Raw genomic sequence first — 21561 nt, 5'->3', positions numbered from 1 at the left:
CTTCGACCCTCTTATTGACGATGAAACACAGAAATTGCATCCGAAATTAATACAAAAGGCACAATGCCGACTTACGTACAAGAGGACTGACACACTAACTTTCTATGATTTGAACCTCTCCTGTGAGTCCATTTTAGATTCCGATGCTTCACTTCAGGTTTACTTGGACCTTCTTATTGACGATTAAGCACAGAAATTGCATCGGAATTAAATTCAAAAGGCACAATGCCGACTTAAGTACAAGAATACTGACACTCTAACTTTCTATGATTTGAACCTCTCCTATGAGTCCAGTTTTAGATTGCGATGCTTCACTTCACGTTTACTGTATCCCTTGGACCTTTTTATTGACGATGAAACACAGATATTGCATCCGAATTTAATACAAAAGGCACAATGACGACTTAAGTACAAGGCGACTGACACTCTCACTTTCTATGATTTGAACCTCTTCTGTGAGTCCAGTTTTAGATTCCGATGCTTGTTTCCAGGTTTACTGTATCCCTTGTACATTCTTATTGACGATGAAACACAGAAATTGCATCCGAATTTAATATAAAATGCCCAATGCCGAATTAAGTACAAGAGGACTGACACACTAACTTTCTATGATTTGAACCTCTCCTGTGACTCCAGTTTTAGATTCCGATGCTTCACTTCAGGTTTCCTGTATTCCTTGGACCTTCTAATTGACGATGAAGCACAGAAATTGCATCCGAATTTGATACAAAAGGCACATTGCCGACTTCAGTACAAGAGGACTGACACTCTCTCTTTCTATTATTAGAACCTCTCCTGTGAGTCCAGTTTCAGATTCCAATGCTTCACTTAAGATATACTGTATCCCTTGGAACTTCTTATTGACGATGAAACACATAAATTGCGTCCGAAATTAATACAAAAGGCACAACGCTGACTTAAGTACAAGAGGACTGACACCCTAACTTTCTATGATTTGAACCTCTCCTGTGAGGCCACTTTTAGATTCCGATGCCTCACTTCAGGTTTACTGTATCCCTAGGCCCTTCTTATTAACGATGAAACACAGAAATTGTATCCGAATTTAATACAAAAGGCACGATGCCGACTTAAGTACAAGAGGACTGACACTCTAACTTTCTATGATTTGAACCTCTCCTGTGAGTCCAGTTTTAGATTCCGATGCTTCACTTCATGTTTACTGTATCCCTTGGACCTTCATATTGACGATGAAACACAGAAATTGCATCCGAATTTAATACAAAAGGCACAATGCCGACCTAAGTACAAGAGGATCGACACTCTAACTTTCTCTGATTTGAGCCTCTCCTGTCAGTCCACTTTTTGATTCCGATGCTTCACTTCAGGTTTCCTGTATACCTTGGACCTTCTTATTGACAATGAAACACAGAAATTGCATCCGAATTTAATACAAAAGGCACAATGCCGACTTAAGTACAAGAGGACTGACACTCTCACTTTCTATTATTTGAACCTCTCCTGTGAGTCCAGTTTTAGATTCCGATGCTTCACTTCAGGTTTACTGTATCCCTTGTAATTTCTTATTGACGATGAAACACAGAAATTGCAACCGAATTTAATATAAAAGGCCCAATGCCGAATTAAGTACAAGAGGACTGACACACTAACTCTCTATGATTTGAACCTCTCCTGTGAGTCCAGTTTTAGATTCCGATGCTTCACTTTAGGTTTCCTGTATACCTTGGACCTTCTTGTTGACGATGAAACACAGAAATTGCATCCGAATTAATACAAAAGGCATAATGCCGACTTAAGTACAAGACGACTGACACTCTCACTTTCAATGATTTGAGCCTCTAGTGTGAGTCCAGTTTTAGATTCCGATGCTTCACATCAGGTTTACTGTATCCCTTGGAGCTTCTTATTGACGATGAAATACAGAAATTGCATCCGAATTTAATATAAACAGCACAAGGCCGACCTAAGTAAACGAGGACTGAAACTCTCACATTCTATGATTTGAACGTATCCTGTGAGTCCAGTTTTAGATTCCGATGCTTCACTTCAGGTTTACTGTATCCCTTGTACCTTCTTATTGACGATGAAACACAGACATTGCAACCGAATTTAATATAAAAGGCCCAATGCCGAATTAAGTACAAGAGGACTGACACACTAACTTTCTATGATTTGAACCTCTCCTGTGTGTCCAGTTTTAGATTCCGATGCTTCACTTCAGGTTTCCTGTATACCTTGGGCCTTCTTATTGACAATGAAACACAGAAATTGCATCCGAATTTAATACAAAAGGCACACTGCCGACTTAAGTACAAGAGGACTGACACTCTCACTTTCTATTATTTGAACCTCTCCTGTGAGTCCAGTTTTAGATTCCAATGCTTGACTTAAGATATACTGTATCCCTTGGACCTTTTTACTGACGATTAAACACAGAAATTGCATCCGAATTTAATACAAAAGGCACAATGCCGACTTAAGTACAAGAGGACTGACACTCTAAATTTCTCTGATATGAACCTCTCCTGTGAGTCCACTTTTAGATTCCGATGCTTCACTTCAGGTTTACTGTATCCCTTGGACCTTCTTAATGACAATGAAACACAGAAATTGCATCCGAATTTAATACAAAAGCACAATGCCGACTTAAGTACAAGAGGACTGACACTCTCACTTCCTATTTTTTGAACCGCTCCTGTGAGTCCAGTTTTAGATTCCGATGCTCCACTTCAGGTTTACTGTATCCCTTGGACCTTCTTATTGACGATGAAACACAGAAATTGTATCCGAATTTAATATAAAAGGCACAAGGCCGACTTAAGTAAACGAGGACTGAAACTCTCACTTTCTATGATTTGAACGTATCCTGTGAGTCCAGTTTTAGATTCCGATGCTTCACTTCAGGTTTACTGTATCCCTTGGACCTTCTTATTGACGATGAAACACAGAAATTGCATCCGAATTTAATATAAACAGCACAAGGCCGACTTAAGTAAACGAGGACTGAAACTCTCACTTTCTATGATTTGAACGTATCCTGTGAGTCCAGTTTTAGATTCCGATGATTCACTTCAGGTTTACTGTATCCCTTGTACCTTCCTATTGACGATGAAACACAGACATTGCAACCGAATTTAATATAAAAGGCCCAATGCCGAATTAAGTACAAGAGGACTGACACACTAACTTTCTATGATTTGAACCTCTCCTGTGAGTCCGGTTTTAGATTCCGATGCTTCACTTCAGGTTTCCTGTATACCTTAGACCTTCTAATTGACGATGAAACACAGAAATTGCATCCGAATTTAATACAAAAGGCACAATGCCGACTTAAGTACAAGAGGACTGACACTCTCACTTTCTATTATTTGAACCTCTCCTGTGAGTCCAGTTTTAGATTCCAATGCTTCACTTAAGATATACTGTATCCCTTGGACCTTCTTATTGACGATGAAACACAGAAATTGCATCCGAATTTAATACAAAAGGCACAATGCCGACTTAAGTACAAGAGGATTGACACTCTAACTTTCTCTGATGTGAACCTCTCCTGTGAGTCCACTTTTAGATACCGATGCTTCACTTCAGGTTTACTGTATCACTTGGACCTTCTTAATGACAATGAAACACAGAAATTGCATCCGAATTTAATACAAAAGCACAATGCCGACTTAAGTACAAGAGGACTGACACTCTCACTTTCTATTATTCGAACCTCTCCTGTGAGTCCAGTGTTAGATTCCGATGCTTCACTTCAGGTCTACTGTCCCCCTTCGACCCTCTTATTGACGATGAAACACAGAAATTGCATCCGAATTTAATACAAAAGGCACAATGCCGACTTAAGTACATGGGAACTGACACTCTCACTTTCTATGATTCGAACCTATCCTGTGAGTCCTGTTTTAGATTCCGATGCTTAACTTCAGGTTTACTGTATCCCTTGTACCTTCTTATTGACGATGAAACACAGAAATTGCATCCGAATTTAATATAAAAGGCCCACTGACGACTTAAGTACAAGAGGACTGACTTACTAACTTTCTATGATTTGAACCTCTCCTGTGTGTCCAGTTTTAGATTCCGATGCTTCACTTCAGGTTTACTGTGTAACTTGGACCTTCTTATTGACGATGTGGCACAGAAATTGCATCGGAATTAAATTCAAAAGGCACAATGGCGACTTAAGTACGAGAGGACTGACACTCTTACTTTCTATGATTTGAACCTCTCCTGTGAGTCCAGTTTTAGATTCCGATGCTTCATTTCACGTTTACTAGATCTCTTGGACCTTCTTATTGACGATGAAACACAGAAATTGCATCCGAAATTAATACAAAAGGCACAATGCCGACTTAAGTACAAGGTGACTGACACTCTCACTTCCTATGATTTGAACCTCTTCTGTGAGACCAGTTTTAGATTCCGATGCTTGTTTCAGGTTTACTGTATCCCTTGTACCTTCTTATTGACGATGAATCAAAGACATTGCATCCGAATTTAATACAAAAGCCACAATGCCGACGTAAGTACAAGTGGACTGACACTCTAACTTTCCATGATTTGAACCTCTCCTGTGAGTCCAGTTTTGGATTCCGATGCTTCACTTCAGGTTTCCTTTATACCTTGGACCTTCTTATTGACGTTGAAACACAGAAATTGCATCTGAATTTATACAGAAGGCACAATGCCGACTTAAGTACAATAGGACTGACACTCTCACTTTCTATGATTTGAACCTTTCCTGTGAGTCCAGTTTTAGATTCCGATGCTTCACGTCAGGTTTACTGTATACATTGGACCTTCTTATTGACGATGAAACCCTGAAATCGCATCCGAATTTAATACAAAAGGCACAATGGCGACATAGGTACAAGAGGACTGACACTTTAACTTTCTACGATTTGAACCTCGCCTGAGAGTCCAGTTTTAGATTCCGATGCTTCACTTCAGGTTTACTGTATCGCTTGGACCTTCTTATTGACGATGAAACACAGAGATTGCATCCGAATTTAATACAAAAGGCACAATGCCGACTTAAGTATAAGAGGACTGACACTCTAACATTCTATGATTTGAACCTCTTCTGTGAGTCCAGTTTTAGATTCCGATGCTTCACTTCAGGTTTACTGTATCCCTTGGACCTTCTTGTTGACGACGAAGCACAGAAAATCCATCCGAATTTAATACAAAATGCACAATGCCGACTTAAGTACATGAGGACTGACACTCTAACTTTCTATGATTTGAACCGCTCCTGTGAGTCCAGTTTAAATTCCGATGCTTCACTTCAGGTTTACTGTATCCCTTGGACCATTTTATTGACGATGAAACACAGAAATTGCATCCGAATTTAATACTAAAGGCACAATGCCGACATAAGTACAAGAGGACTGACACTCTCATTTTCTATGGGTTGAACCTATCCTGTGAGTTGTGTTTTAGATTCTGGTGCTTCACTTCCGGTTTACTGTATCCCTTGTACCTTCTTATTGACGATGAAACACAGAAATTGCATCTGAATTTAATATAAAAGGCCAAATGCCGACTTAAGTACAAGAGGACTGACACACTAACTTTCTATGATTTGAACCTCTCCTGTGAGTCCGGTTTTAGATTCCGATGCTTCACTTCAGGTTTCCTGTATACCTTAGACCTTCTAATTGACGATGAAACACAGAAATTGCATCCGAATTTAATACAAAAGGCACAATGCCGACTTAAGTACAAGAGGACTGACACTCTCACTTTCTATTATTTGAACCTCTCCTGTGAGTCCAGTTTTAGATTCCAATGCTTCACTTAAGATATACTGTATCCCTTGGACCTTCTTATTGACGATGAAACACAGAAATTGCATCCGAATTTAATACAAAAGGCACAATGCCGACTTAAGTACAAGAGGATTGACACTCTAACTTTCTCTGATGTGAACCTCTCCTGTGAGTCCACTTTTAGATACCGATGCTTCACTTCAGGTTTACTGTATCACTTGGACCTTCTTAATGACAATGAAACACAGAAATTGCATCCGAATTTAATACAAAAGCACAATGCCGACTTAAGTACAAGAGGACTGACACTCTCACTTTCTATTATTTGAACCTCTCCTGTGAGTCCAGTGTTAGATTCCGATGCTTCACTTCAGGTCTACTGTCCCCCTTCGACCCTCTTATTGACGATGAAACACAGAAATTGCATCCGAATTTAATACAAAAGGCACAATGCCGACTTAAGTACATGGGAACTGACACTCTCACTTTCTATGATTCGAACCTATCCTGTGAGTCCTGTTTTAGATTCCGATGCTTAACTTCAGGTTTACTGTATCCCTTGTACCTTCTTATTGACGATGAAACACAGAAATTGCATCCGAATTTAATATAAAAGGCCCACTGACGACTTAAGTACAAGAGGACTGACTTACTAACTTTCTATGATTTGAACCTCTCCTGTGTGTCCAGTTTTAGATTCCGATGCTTCACTTCAGGTTTACTGTGTAACTTGGACCTTCTTATTGACGATGTGGCACAGAAATTGCATCGGAATTAAATTCAAAAGGCACAATGGCGACTTAAGTACGAGAGGACTGACACTCTTACTTTCTATGATTTGAACCTCTCCTGTGAGTCCAGTTTTAGATTCCGATGCTTCATTTCACGTTTACTAGATCTCTTGGACCTTCTTATTGACGATGAAACACAGAAATTGCATCCGAATTTAATACAAAAGGCACAATGCCGACTTAAGTACAAGGTGACTGACACTCTCACTTCCTATGATTTGAACCTCTTCTGTGAGTCCAGTTTTAGATTCCGATGCTTGTTTCAGGTTTACTGTATCCCTTGTACCTTCTTATTGACGATGAATCAAAGACATTGCATCCGAATTTAATACAAAAGCCACAATGCCGACGTAAGTACAAGTGGACTGACACTCTAACTTTCTATGATTTGAACCTCTCCTGTGAGTCCAGTTTTGGATTCCGATGCTTCACTTCAGGTTTCCTTTATACCTTGGACCTTCTTATTGACGTTGAAACACAGAAATTGCATCTGAATTTATACAAAAGGCACAATGCCGACTTAAGTACAATAGGACTGACACTCTCACTTTCTATGATTTGAACCTTTCCTGTGAGTCCAGTTTTAGATTCCGATGCTTCACGTCAGGTTTACTGTATACATTGGACCTTCTTATTGACGATGAAACCCTGAAATCGCATCCGAATTTAATACAAAAGGCACAATGGCGACATAGGTACAAGAGGACTGACACTCTAACTTTCTACGATTTGAACCTCGCCTGAGAGTCCAGTTTTAGATTCCGATGCTTCACTTCAGGTTTACTGTATCGCTTGGACCTTCTTATTGACGATGAAACACAGAGATTGCATCCGAATTTAATACAAAAGGCACAATGCCGACTTAAGTATAAGAGGACTGACACTCTAACATTCTATGATTTGAACCTCTTCTGTGAGTCCAGTTTTAGATTCCGATGCTTCACTTCAGGTTTACTGTATCCCTTGGACCTTCTTGTTGACGACGAAGCACAGAAATTCCATCCGAATTTAATACAAAATGCACAATGCCGACTTAAGTACATGAGGACTGACACTCTAACTTTCTATGATTTGAACCGCTCCTGTGAGTCCAGTTTAAATTCCGATGCTTCACTTCAGGTTTACTGTACCCCTTGGACCATTTTATTGACGATGAAACACAGAAATTGCATCCGAATTTAATACTAAAGGCACAATGCCGACATAAGTACAAGAGGACTGACACTCTCATTTTCTATGGGTTGAACCTATCCTGTGAGTTCTGTTTTAGATTCTGATGCTTCACTTCCGGTTTACTGTATCCCTTGTACCTTCTTATTGACGATGAAACACAGAAATTGCATCTCAATTTAATATAAAAGGCCAAATGCCGACTTAAGTACAAGAGGACTGACACATTAACTTTCTATGATTTGAACCTCTCCTGGGAGACCAGTTTTAGATTCCGATGCTTCACTTCAGGTTTACTGTATACCTTGGACCTTCATATTGACGATGAAACAAAGAAATTGCATCCGAATTGAATAAATAAGGCACAATGCCGACTTAAGTACAAGACGACTGACACTTTAACTTTCTGTGATTTAAACCTCTCCTGTGAGTACAGTTTTAGATTCCAATGCTTCACTTCAGGTTTACTGTATCCCTTGGACCATCTTATTGACGATGAAACACAGAAATTGCATCCGAATTTAATACAAAAGGCACAATGTCGACTTAAGTACAAGAGAACTGATACTCTCACTTTCCATGATTTGAATCTCTCCTGTGAGTCCAGTTTTAGATTCCGATGCTTCACTTCAGGTTTACTGTATCCCTTGGACCTTCTTATTGACGATGAAACACAGAAATTGCATCCGAATTTAATACAAAAGGCACAATGCCGACTTAAGCACAAGAGGACAGACACTATAACTTTCTATGATTTGAACCTCTCCAGTGAATCCAGTTTTAAATTCCGATGCTTCACTTCAGGTTTACTGTATCCCTTGGATCTTCTTATTGACGATGAAACATAGAAATTTCATCCGAATTTAATACAAAAGGCACATTGCCGACTTAAGTACAAGAGGACTGACAGTCTCACTTTCTATGATATGAACCTCACCTGTGAGTCCAGTTTTAGATTCCAGTGCTTCACTTTAGGTTTACTATATCCCTTATACCTTCTTATTGACGATGAAACACAGAAAATGCATTCTAATTTAATACAAAAGGCACAATGCCGACTTAAGTAAAAGTGGTTTGACACTCTCACTTTCTATGATTTGAACGTATCCTGCAAGTCCAGAGTAAGATTCCGATACTTCACTTCAGGTTTACTGTATCCCTTGGACCTTCTTATTGACGATGAAACACAGAAATTGCATCCGAATTTGACACAAAAATCACAATGATGACTTAAGTACAAGACGACTGACACTCTCACTTTCTATGATTTGAACCTCTCCTGTGAGTCCAGTTATAGATTCTGATGCTTCACTTCAGGTTTACTGTATCCATTGTACCTTCTTATTGACGACGAAGCACAGAAATTCCATCCGAATTTAATATAAAATACACAATGCCGACATAAGTACAAGAGGACTGACACATTAACTTTCTATGATTTGAACCTCTCCAGGGACCCCAGTTTTCGATTCCGATGCTTCACTTCAGGTTTCCTGTATATCTTGGACCTTCTTATTGACGATGAAACACAGAAGTTGCATCCGGATTTAATACAAAAGGCACAATGCCCACTTAAGTACAAGAGTTCTGACTCTCTCACTTTCTATGATTTGAACCTCTCCAGTGTGTATAGTTTTAGATTCCGATGCCTCACTTCAAGTTTACTGTATCCCTTGGACCTTCTTATTGACGATGAAACACAGAAATTGCATCCGAATTTAATACAAAAGGCACAATGCCAACTTAAGTACAAGAGGACTGACACTCTAACTTTCTATGATTTGAACCTCTCCTGTGAGTCCAGTTTTAGATTCCGATGCTTCACTTCAGGTTTACTGTATACCTCGGAACTTCTTATTGACGATGAATCACAGAAATTGCATCGGAATTAAATTCAAAAAGCACAATGCCGACTTACGTACAACAGGACTGACACTCTAACTTTCTATGTTTTGAACCTCTCCTGTGAGTCCAGTTTTAGATTCCGATGCTTCCCTTCAGGTTTACTGTATCCCTTGGACCTTCTTATTGACGATGAAACACAGAAATTGCATACGAATTCAATACAAACCGCACAATGCTGACTTAAGTACAAGAGGACTGACACTCTCACTTTCTATGATATGAACCTCTCCTGTGAGTCCAGTTATAGATTCCGATGCTTCACTTCAGGTTTACTGTATCCCTTGTACCTTCTTATTGACGATGAAACAAAGAAATTGCAACCGAATTTAGTACAAAAGGCACAATGCCGACTTAAGTACAAGACGACTGACACTCTCACTTTCTATGATTTGAACCTCCCCTGTGAGACCAGTTTTCGATTCCGATGCCTCACATAAGGTTTCCTGTGTCCCTTGGACCTTCTGATTGACGATGAAACACAGAAATTGCATCCGAATTTAATACAAATAGCACAATGCCGACTTAAGTACAAGAGGACTGACACTCTAACTTTCTATGGTTTGAACCTCTCCTGTGAGTCCAGTTTTCGATTCCGATGCTGCACTTGAGGTTTACTGTATACCTTGGACCGTCTTATTGACGATGAAACACAAGAATTGCATCAGAATTAAAATCAAAAGGCACAATGCCGCCTTAAGTCCAAGAGGACTGACACTCTAACTTTCTATGATTTGAACCTCTCCTGTGAGTCCAGTTTAAATTCCGATGCTTCACTTCAGGTTTACTGTATCCCTTGGACCATCTTATTGACGATGAAACACAGAAATTGCATCCGAATTTAATACAAAATGCACAATGCCGACATAAATACAAGAGGACTGACACTCTCACTTTCTATGGGTTGAACCTATCGTGTGAGTTCTGTTTTAGATTCCGATGCTTCACTTCAGGTTTACTGTATCCCTTGTACCTTCTTATTGACGATGAAACACAGAAATTGCATCTGAATTTAATATAAAAGGCCAAATGACGACTTAAGTACAAGAGGACTGACACATTAACTTTCTATGAATTGAACCACTCCTGGGAGTCCAGTTTTCGATTCCGATGCTTCACTTCAGGTTTCCTGTATATCTTGGACCTTCTTATTGACGATGAAACACAGAAATTGCATCCGAATTTAATACAAATGGCACAATGCCCACTTAAGTACAAGAGGACTGACTCTCTCACTTTCTATGATTTGAACCTCTCCTGTGAGTCCAGTTTTAGATTCCGATGGCTCACTTCAGGTTTACTGTATCCCTTGGACCTTCTTATTGACGATCAAACTAAGAGATTGCATCCGAATTTAATACAAAATGCACAATGCTCATTTAAGTACAAGAGGACTGACACTCTCACTTTCTATAATTTGAACCTCACTTGTGAGCCCAGTTTTTGAATCCGATGCTTCACTTCAGGTTTACTGTATACCTTGTACCTTCTTATTGACGACGAAACAAAGAAATTGCATCCGAATTTAATACAAAAGGCACAATGGCGACTTAAGTACAAGAAGACTGACACTCCCACTTTCTATGACTTGAACCTCTCCTGTGAGTCCAGATTTAGGTTCCGATGCCTAACTTCAGGTTTACTTTATACCTTGGAGTTTCTTATTGACCATGAAACACAGAAATTGCATCTGAATTTAATACAACAAGCACAATGCCGACTTAAGTACAAGAGGTCTGACACTCACACTTTCTACGATTTGAACCTCTCCTGTGAGTCCAGTTTTATAATCCGATGCCTCACTTCAGGGTTAATGTATCCCTTGGACCTTCTTATTGAAGATGAAACACAGAAATTGCATCCGAATTTAATACAAAAGGCACAATGCCGGCTTAAGTAGAAGAGGACTGACACTCTAACTTTCTATGATTAGAACCTCTCCTGTGAGTCCAGTTTTAGATTCCGATGCTTCACTTCAGGTTTACTGTATACCTCGGACCTTAATATTGACGATGAAACACAGAAATTGCATCCGAATTGAATACAAAAGGCACAATGCCGACTTAAGTACAAGACGACTGACACTCTAACTTTCTATGATTCAAACCTCTCCTGTAAGTCCAGTTTTAGATTCCGATGCTAACACTTCAGATTTACTGTATCCCTTGGACCATCTTATTGACGATGAAACACAGAAATTGCATCCGAATTTAATACAAAACGCACAATGCCGACTTAAGTACAAGAGGACTGATACTCTCAATTTCCATGATTTGAATCTCTCCTGTGAGTCCAGTTTTAGATTCCGATGCTTCACTTCTGGTTTACTGTATCCCTTGGACCTTCTTATTGACGATGAAACACAGAAATTGCATCCGAATTTCACACAAAAATCACAATGACGACTTAAGTACAAGAGGACTGACACTCTCACTTACTATGATTTGAACCTCTCCTGTGAGTCCAGTTATAGATTCCGATGCTTCACTTCAGGTTTACTGTATCACTTGTACCTTCTTATTGACGACGAAGCACAGAAGTTCCATCCTAATTTAGTACAAAATGCACAATGCCGACTTAAGTACATGAGGACTAACACTCTCACTTTCTATGTGTTGAACCTATCCTGTGAGTCCTGTTTTAGATTCCGATGCTTCACTTCAGGTTTACTGTATCCCTTGTACCATCTTATTGACGATGAAACACAGAAATTGCATCCGAATTTAAAATAAAAGGAAAAATGCCGATTCAACTACAAGAGGACTGACACATTAACTTTCTATGATTTAACCTCTCCTGGGAGTCCAGTTTTCGATTCCGATGCTTCACTTCAGGTTTCCTTTATACCTTGGACTTTCTTATTGACGATGAAACAAAGAAATTGCAACCGAATTTAATACAAAAGGCACAATGCCGACTTAAGTACAAGACGACTGACACTCTCACTTTCTATGATTTGAACCTCTCCTGTGAGACCAGTTTTCGATTCCGATGCCTCACTTAAGGATTCCTGTGTCCCTTGGACCTTCTGATTGACGATGAAACACAGAAATTGCATCCGAAATTTATACAAAAAGCACAATGCCGACTTAAGTACAAGAGGACTGACACTCTAACTTTCTATGGTTTGAAACTCCCCTGTGAGTGCAGTTTTAGATTCCGATGCTTCACTTCAGGTTTACTGTGTACCTTGGTCCGTCTTATTGACGATGAAACACAAAAATTGCATCAGAATTAAAATCAAAAGGCACAATGCCGCCTTAAGTTCAAGAGGACTGACACTCCAACTTTCTACGATTTGAACCTCCCCTGTGAGTGCAGTTTTAGATTCCGATGCGTCACTTCAGGTTTACTGTGTACCTTGGACCTTCTTATTGACGATGAGGCACAGAAATTGCATCGCAATTAAATTCAAAAGGCACAATGCCGACTTAAGTACAAGAGGACTGACACTCTAACTTTCTATGATTTGAACCTCTCCTGTGAGTCCAGCTTTAGATTTTGATGCTTCACTTCTGGTTTACTATATCCCTTGGACCTTCTTATTGGCGATGAAACACAGAAATTGCATCCGAATTTAATACAAAAGGCACAATGCCAACTTAAGTACAAGAGGGCTGACACTCTAACTTTCTATGATTTGAACCGCTCCTGTGAGTCCAATTTTAGATTCCGATGCTTCACTTTAGGTTTACTGTAAACCTCGGAACTTCTTATTGACGATGAAACACAGAAATTGCATCGGAATTAAATTCAAAGGGCACAATGCCGACTTAAGTACAAGAGGACTGACACTCTAACTTTCTATGATTTGAACCTCTCCTGTGAATCCAGTTTTAGATTCCGATGCTTCACTTCAGGTTTACTGTATCCCTTGGACCTTCTTATTGACGATGAACACAGAAATTGCATCCGAATTTAATACAAAAGGCACAATGCCAACTTAAGTACAAGAGGACTGACACTCTAACTTTCTATGATTTGAACCTCTCCTGTGAGTCCAGTTTTAGATTCCGATGCTTCACTTCAGGTTTACTGTATACCTCGGAACTTCTTATTGACGATGAATCACAGAAATTGCATCGGAATTAAATTCAAAATGCACAATGCCGAATTAAGTACAAGAGGACTGACACTCTAACTTTCTATGATTTGAACCTCTCCTGTGAGTCCAGTTTTAGATTCCGATGCTTCACTTCAGGTTTACTGTAACCCTCGTACCTTCTTACTGACGATGAAACAAAGAAATTGCATCCGAATTTAATACAAAAGGCACAATGCCGACTTAAGTACAAGAGGACTGACACTCTAACTTTCTATGATTTGAACCTCTCCTGTGAGTCCAGTTTTAATTCCGATGCTTCACTTCAGGTTTCCGTTATACCTTGGACCTTCTTATAGACGATGAATCACAGAAATTGCATCCGAATTTAATACATAAGGCACAATGCCGACTTAAGTACAAGATGACTGACACTCTCACTTTCTATGATTGGAACCTCTCCTGTGAGTCCAGATTTAGATTCCGATGCTTCTCTTCAGGTTACTGTATACCTTGGACTTTCTTATTGACGATGAAACACAAAAATTGCATCCGAATTTAATACAAAAAGCACAATGCCGACATAAATACAAGAGGACTGACACTCTAACTGTCTATGGTTTGAACCTCTCCTGTGAGTCCAGTTTTTGATTCCGATGCTTCACTTCAGGTTTACTGTATACCTTGGACCTTCTTATTGACGATGAAACACAAAAATTGCATCAGAATTAAATTCAAAAGGCACAATGCCGACTTAAGTACAAGGGGACTGACACTCTAACTTTCTATGATTTGAACCTCTCCTGTGAGTCCAGTTATAGATTCCGATGCTTCACTTCAGGTTTGCTGTATACCTTGGACCTTCTTATTGACGATGAGGCACAGAAATTGCATCGCAATTAATTTCAAAAGGCACAATACTGACTTAAATACAGGAGGACTGACACTCTAACTTTCTATGATTTGAACCTCTCCTATGAGTCCAGTTTTAGATTCCGATGCTTCACTTCAGGTTTACTGTATCCCTTGGACCTTCTTATTGACGATGAAACACAGAAATTGGATCCGAATTTAATACAAAAGGCACAATGCCAACTTAAGTACAGGAGGACTGACACTCAAATTTTCTATGATTTGAACCTCTCCTGTGAGTCCAGTTTTAGATTCCGATGCTTCACTTCAGGTTTACTGTATACCTCGGAACTTCTTATTGACGATGAAACACAGAAATTGCATCCGAATTTGACACAAAAATCACAATGCCGACTTAAGTACAAGAGGACTGACACTCTCACTTACTATGATTTGAACCTCTCCTGTGAGTGCAGTTTTAGATTCCGATGCTTCACTTCAGGTTTACTGTGTACCTTGGACCTTCTTATTGACGATGACGCCCAGAAATTGCATCGCAATTAAATTCAAAAGGCACAATGCCGACTTAAGTACAGGAGGACTGACACTCTAACTTTCTATGATTTGAACCTCTCCTGTGGGTCCAGTTTTAGATTCCGATGCTTCACTTCAGGTTTACTGTATACCTCGGACCTTAATATTGACGATGAAACACAGAAATTGCATCCGAATTGAATACAAAAGGCACAATGCCGACTTAAGTACAAGACGACTGACACTCTAACTTTCTATGATTAGAACCTCTCCTGTGAGTCCAGTTTTAGATTCCGATGCTTCACTTCAGGTTTACTGTATACCTCGGACCTTAATATTGACGATGAAACACAGAAATTGCATCCGAATTGAATACAAAAGGCACAATGCCGACTTAAGTACAAGACGACTGACACTCTAACTTTCTATGATTCAAACCTCTCCTGTAAGTCCAGTTTTAGATTCCGATGCTAACACTTAAGATTTACAGTATCCCTTGGACCATCTTATTGACGATGAAACACAGAAATTGCATCCGAATTTAATACAAAACGCACAATGCCGACTTAAGTACAAGAGGACTGATACTCTCAATTTCCATGATTTGAATCTCTCCTGTGAGTCCAGTTTTAGATTCCGATGCTTCACTTCTGGTTTACTGTATCCCTTGGACCTTCTTATTGACGATGAAACACAGAAATTGCATCCGAATTTCACACAAAAATCACAATGACGACTTAAGTACAAGAGGACTGACACTCTCACTTACTATGATTTGAACCTCTCCTGTGAGTCCAGTTATAGATTCCGATGCTTCACTTCAGGTTTACTGTATCACTTGTACCTTCTTATTGACGACGAAGCACAGAAGTTCCATCCTAATTTAGTACAAAATGCACAATGCCGACTTAAGTACATGAGGACTAACACTCTCACTTTCTATGTGATGAACCTATCCTGTGAGTCCTGTTTTAGATTCTGATGCTTCACTTCAGGTTTACTGTATCCCTTGTACCATCTTATTGACGATGAAACACAGAAATTGCATCCGAATTTAAAATAAAAGGCCAAATGCCGATTCAACTACAAGAGGACTGACACATTAACTTTCTATGATTTAACCTCTCCTGGGAGTCCAGTTTTCGATTCCGATGCTTCACTTCAGGTTTCCTTTATACCTTGGACTTTCTTATTGACGATGAAACAAAGAAATTGCAACCGAATTTAATACAAAAGGCACAATGCCGACTTAAGTACAAGACGACTGACACTCTCACTTTCTATGATTTGAACCTCTCCTGTGAGACCAGTTTTCGATTCCGATGCCTCACTTAAGGATTCCTGTGTCCCTTGGACCTTCTGATTGACGATGAAACACAGAAATTGCATCCGAAATTTATACAAAAAGCACAATGCCGACTTAAGTACAAGAGGACTGACACTCTAACTTTCTATGGTTTGAAACTCCCCTGTGAGTGCAGTTTTAGATTCCGATGCTTCACTTCAGGTTTACTGTGTACCTTGGACCGTCTTATTGACGATGAAACACAAAAATTGCATCAGAATTAAAATCAAAAGGCACAATGCCGCCTTAAGTTCAAGAGGACTGACACTCCAACTTTCTATGATTTGAACCTCCCCTGTGAGTGCAGTTTTAGATTCCGATGCGTCACTTCAGGTTTACTGTGTACCTTGGACCTTCTTATTGACGATGAGGCACAGAAATTGCATCGCAATTAAATTCAAAAGGCACAATGCCGACTTAAGTACAAGAGGACTGACACTCTAACTTTCTATGATTTGAACCTCTCCTGTGAGTCCAGCTTTAGATTTTGATGCTTCACTTCTGGTTTACTATATCCCTTGGACCTTCTTATTGGCGATGAAACACAGAAATTGCATCCGAATTTAATACAAAAGGCACAATGCCAACTTAAGTACAAGATGGCTGACACTCTAACTTTCTATGATTTGAACCGCTCCTGTGAGTCCAATTTTAGATTCCGATGCTTCACTTTAGGTTTACTGTATACCTCGGAACTTCTTATTGACGATGATACACAGAAATTGCATCGGAATTAAATTCAAAGGGCACAATGCCGACTTAAGTACAAGAGGACTGACACTCTAACTTTCTATGATTTGAACCTCTCCTGTGAATCCAGTTTTAGATTCCGATGCTTCACTTCAGGTTTACTGTATCCCTTGGACCTTCTTATTGACGATGAACACAGAAATTGCATCCGAATTTAATACAAAAGGCACAATGCCAACTTAAGTACAAGAGGACTGACACTCTAACTTTCTATGATTTGAACCTCTCCTGTGAGTCCAGTTTTAGATTCCGATGCTTCACTTCAGGTTTACTGTATACCTCGGAACTTCTTATTGACGATGAATCACAGAAATTGCATCGGAATTAAATTCAAAATGCACAATGCCGAATTAAGTACAAGAGGACTGACACTCTAACTTTCTATGATTTGAACCTCTCCTGTGAGTCCAGTTTTAGATTCCGATGCTTCACTTCAGGTTTACTGTAACCCTCGTACCTTCTTACTGACGATGAAACAAAGAAATTGCATCCGAATTTAATACAAAAGGCACAATGCCGACTTAAGTACAAGAGGACTGACACTCTAACTTTCTATGATTTGAACCTCTCCTGTGAGTCCAGTTTTAATTCCGATGCTTCACTTCAGGTTTCCGTTATACCTTGGACCTTCTTATAGACGATGAATCACAGAAATTGCATCCGAATTTAATACATAAGGCACAATGCCGACTTAAGTACAAGATGACTGACACTCTCACTTTCTATGATTGGAACCTCTCCTGTGAGTCCAGATTTAGATTCCGATGCTTCTCTTCAGGTTACTGTATACCTTGGACTTTCTTATTGACGATGAAACACAAAAATTGCATCCGAATTTAATACAAAAAGCACAATGCCGACATAAATACAAGAGGACTGACACTCTAACTGTCTATGGTTTGAACCTCTCCTGTGAGTCCAGTTTTTGATTCCGATTCTTCACTTCAGGTTTACTGTGTACCTTGGAACTTCTTATTGACGATGAGGCACAGAAATTGCATCGCAATTAAATTCAAAAGGCACAATGCCGACTTAAGTACAAGAGGACTGACACTCTAACTTTCTATGGTTTGAACCTCTCCTGTGAGTCCAGCTTTAGATTTGGATGCTTCACTTCTGGTTTACTATATCCCTTCGACCTTCTTATTGGCGATGAAACACAGAAATTGCATCGGAATTAAATTCAAAGGTCACAATGCCGACTTAAGTACAAGAGGGCTGACACTCTAACTTTCTATGATTTGAACCTCTCCTGTGAATCCAGTTTTAGATTCCGATGCTTCACTTCAGGTTTACTGTATCCCTAGGACCTTCTTATTGACGATAAAGCACAGAAATTGCATCCGAATTTAATACAAACCGCACAATGCTGACTTAAGTACAAGGGGAATGACACTCTCACTTTCTATGATATGAACCTCTCCGGTGAGTCCAGTTTTAGATTCCGATGCTTCACTTCAGGTTTACTGTATCCCTTGTACCTTCTTATTGACGATGAAACAAAGAAACTGCAACCGAATTTAATACAAAAGGCACAATGCCGACTTAAGTACAAGAGGACTGACACTCTAACCTTCTATGGTTTGAACCTCTCCTGTGAGTCCAGTTTTTGATTCCGATGCTTCACTTGAGGTTTACTGTATACCTTAGACCGTCTTATTGACGATGAAACACATAAATTGCATCAGAATTAAAATCAAAAGGCACAATGCGCCTTAAGTTGAAGAGGATTGACTCTCTAACTTTCTATGATTTGAACCTCCCCTGTGAGTGCAGTTTTAGATTCCGATGCTTCACTTCAGGTTTACTGTGTACCTTGGACCTTCTTACTGACGATGAGGCACAGAAATTGCATCGCAATTAAATTCAAAAGGCACAATGCCGACTTAAGTACAAGAGGACTGACACTCTAACTTTCTATGATTTGAACCTCTCCTGTGAGTCCACTTTTAATTCTGATGCTTCACTTCGGTTTCCGTTATACCTTGGACCTTCTTATAGACGATGAATCACAGAAATTGCATCCGAATTTAATACATAAGGCACAATGCCGACTTAAGTACAAGATGACTGACACTCTCACTTTCTATGATTTGAACCTCTCCTGTGAGTCCAGATTTAGATTCCGATGCTTCTCTTCAGGATACTGTAAACCTTGGACCTTCTTATTGACGATGAAACACAAAAATTGCATCCGAATTTAATACAAAAAGCACAATGCCGACTTAAGTACAAGAGGACTGACACTCTAACTTTCTATGGTTTGAACCTCTCCTGTGAGTCCAGTTTTTGATTCCGATGCTTCACTTCAGGTTTACTGTATACCTTGGACCTTCTTATTGACGATGAAACACAAAAATTGCATCAGAATTAAAATCAAAAGGCACAATGCCGACTTAAGTACAAGAGGACTGACACTCTAACTTTCTATGATTTGAACCTCTCCTGTGAGTCCAGTTATAGATTCCGATGCTTCACTTCAGGTTTACTGTATCCCTTGTACCTTTTTATTGACGATGAAACAAGGAAATTGCAACCGAATTTAATACAAAAGGCACAATGCCGACTTAAGTACAAGAGGACTGACACTCTAATTTTCTATGGGTTGAACCTCTCCTGTGAGCCCAGTTTTTGAATCCGATGCTTCACTTGAGGTTTACTGTATACCTTGGACCGTCTTATTGACGATGAAACACAAAAATTGCATCAGAACTAAAATCAAAAGGCACAATGCCGCCTTAAGTTCAAGAGGACTGACACTCTACCTTTCTATGATTTGAACCTCTCCTGTGAGTGCAGTTTTAGATTCCGACGTTTCACTTCAGGTTTACTGTGTACCTTGGACCTTCTTATTGACGATGAGGCACAGAAATTGCATCGCAATTAAATTCAAAAGGCACAATGCCGACTTAAGTACAGGAGGACTGACACCCTAACTTTCTATGATTTGAACCTCTCCTATGAGTCCAGTTTTAGATCCCGATGCTTCACTTCAGATTTACTGTATCCCTTGTACCTTTTTATTGACGATGAAACAAAGAAATTGCAACCGAATTTAATACAAAAGGCACAATGCCGACAAAAGTACAAGAGGACCGACACTCTAACTTTCTTTGGTTTGAACCTCTCCTGTGAGCCCAGTTTTAGATTCCAATGCTTCACTTCAGGTTTACTGTATACCTCGGAACTTCTTATTGACGATGAAACACAGAAATTGCATCGGAATTAAATTCAAAAGGCACAATGCCAACTTAAGTACAAGAGGACTGACACTCTAACTTTCTATGATTTGAACCTCTCCTGTGAGTCCAGTTTTAGATTCCGATGCTTCACTTCATGTTTACTGTATCCCTTGGACCTTCTTATTGACGATGAAACACAGAAATTGCATCCGAAATTAATACAAAAGGCGCAATGCCAACTTAAGTACAAGAGGACTGACACTCTAACTTTCTATGATTTGAACCTCTCCTGTGAGTCCAGTTTCAATTCCGATGCTTCACTTCAGGTTTACTGTATACCTTGGACCTTCTTATTGACGATGGAACACAGAAATTGCATCCGAATTTAATACAAAAAGCACAATGCCGACTTAAGTACAAGAGGACTGACACTCTAACTTTCTACGGTTTGAACCTCTCCTGTGAGTCCACTTTTTGATTCCGAAGCTTCACTGCAGGTTTACTGTATACCTTGGACCTTCGTATTGACGATGAAACACAAAGATTGCATCAGAATTAAAATCAAAAGGCACAATGCCGACTTAAGTACAAGAGGACTGACACCCTAACTTTCTACGATTTGAACCTCTCCTGTGAGTCCAGTTTTAGATTCCGATGCTTCACTTCAGGTTTACAGTGTACCTTGGACCTTCTTATTGACGATGAGGCACAGAAATTGCATCGCAATTAAATTCAAAAGGCCCAATGCAGACTTAAGTACAAGAGGACTGACACTCTAACTTTCTATGATTTGAACGTCTCCTATGAGTCCAGTTTTAGATTCCGATGCTTCACTTCATGTTTATTGTATCCCTTGGACCTTCTTATTGACGATGAAACACAGAAATTGCATCCGAATTTAATACAAAAGGCACAATGCCAACTTAAGTACAGGAGGACTGACACTCTAATTTTCCATGATTTGAACCTCTCCTGTGTGTCCAGTTTTAGATTCCGATGCTTCACTTCAGGTTTACTGCATACCTCGGAACTTCTTATTGACGATGAAACACAGAAATTGCATCGGAATTAAATTCAAAAGGCACAATGCCGACTTATGTACAAGAGGACTGACACTCTAACTTTCTATGATTTGAACCTCTCCTGTGAGTCCAGTTTTGGATTCCGATGCTTCACTTCAGGTTTACTGTATCCCTTGGACCTTCTTATTGACGATGAAACACAGAAATTGCATCCGAAT

Source organism: Schistocerca americana, chromosome 3 (assembly GCF_021461395.2).
Source record: "Schistocerca americana isolate TAMUIC-IGC-003095 chromosome 3, iqSchAmer2.1, whole genome shotgun sequence".
In the NCBI taxonomy this organism is placed as follows: domain Eukaryota; kingdom Metazoa; phylum Arthropoda; class Insecta; order Orthoptera; family Acrididae; genus Schistocerca; species Schistocerca americana.
This window is presented reverse-complemented; position numbering follows the sequence as displayed.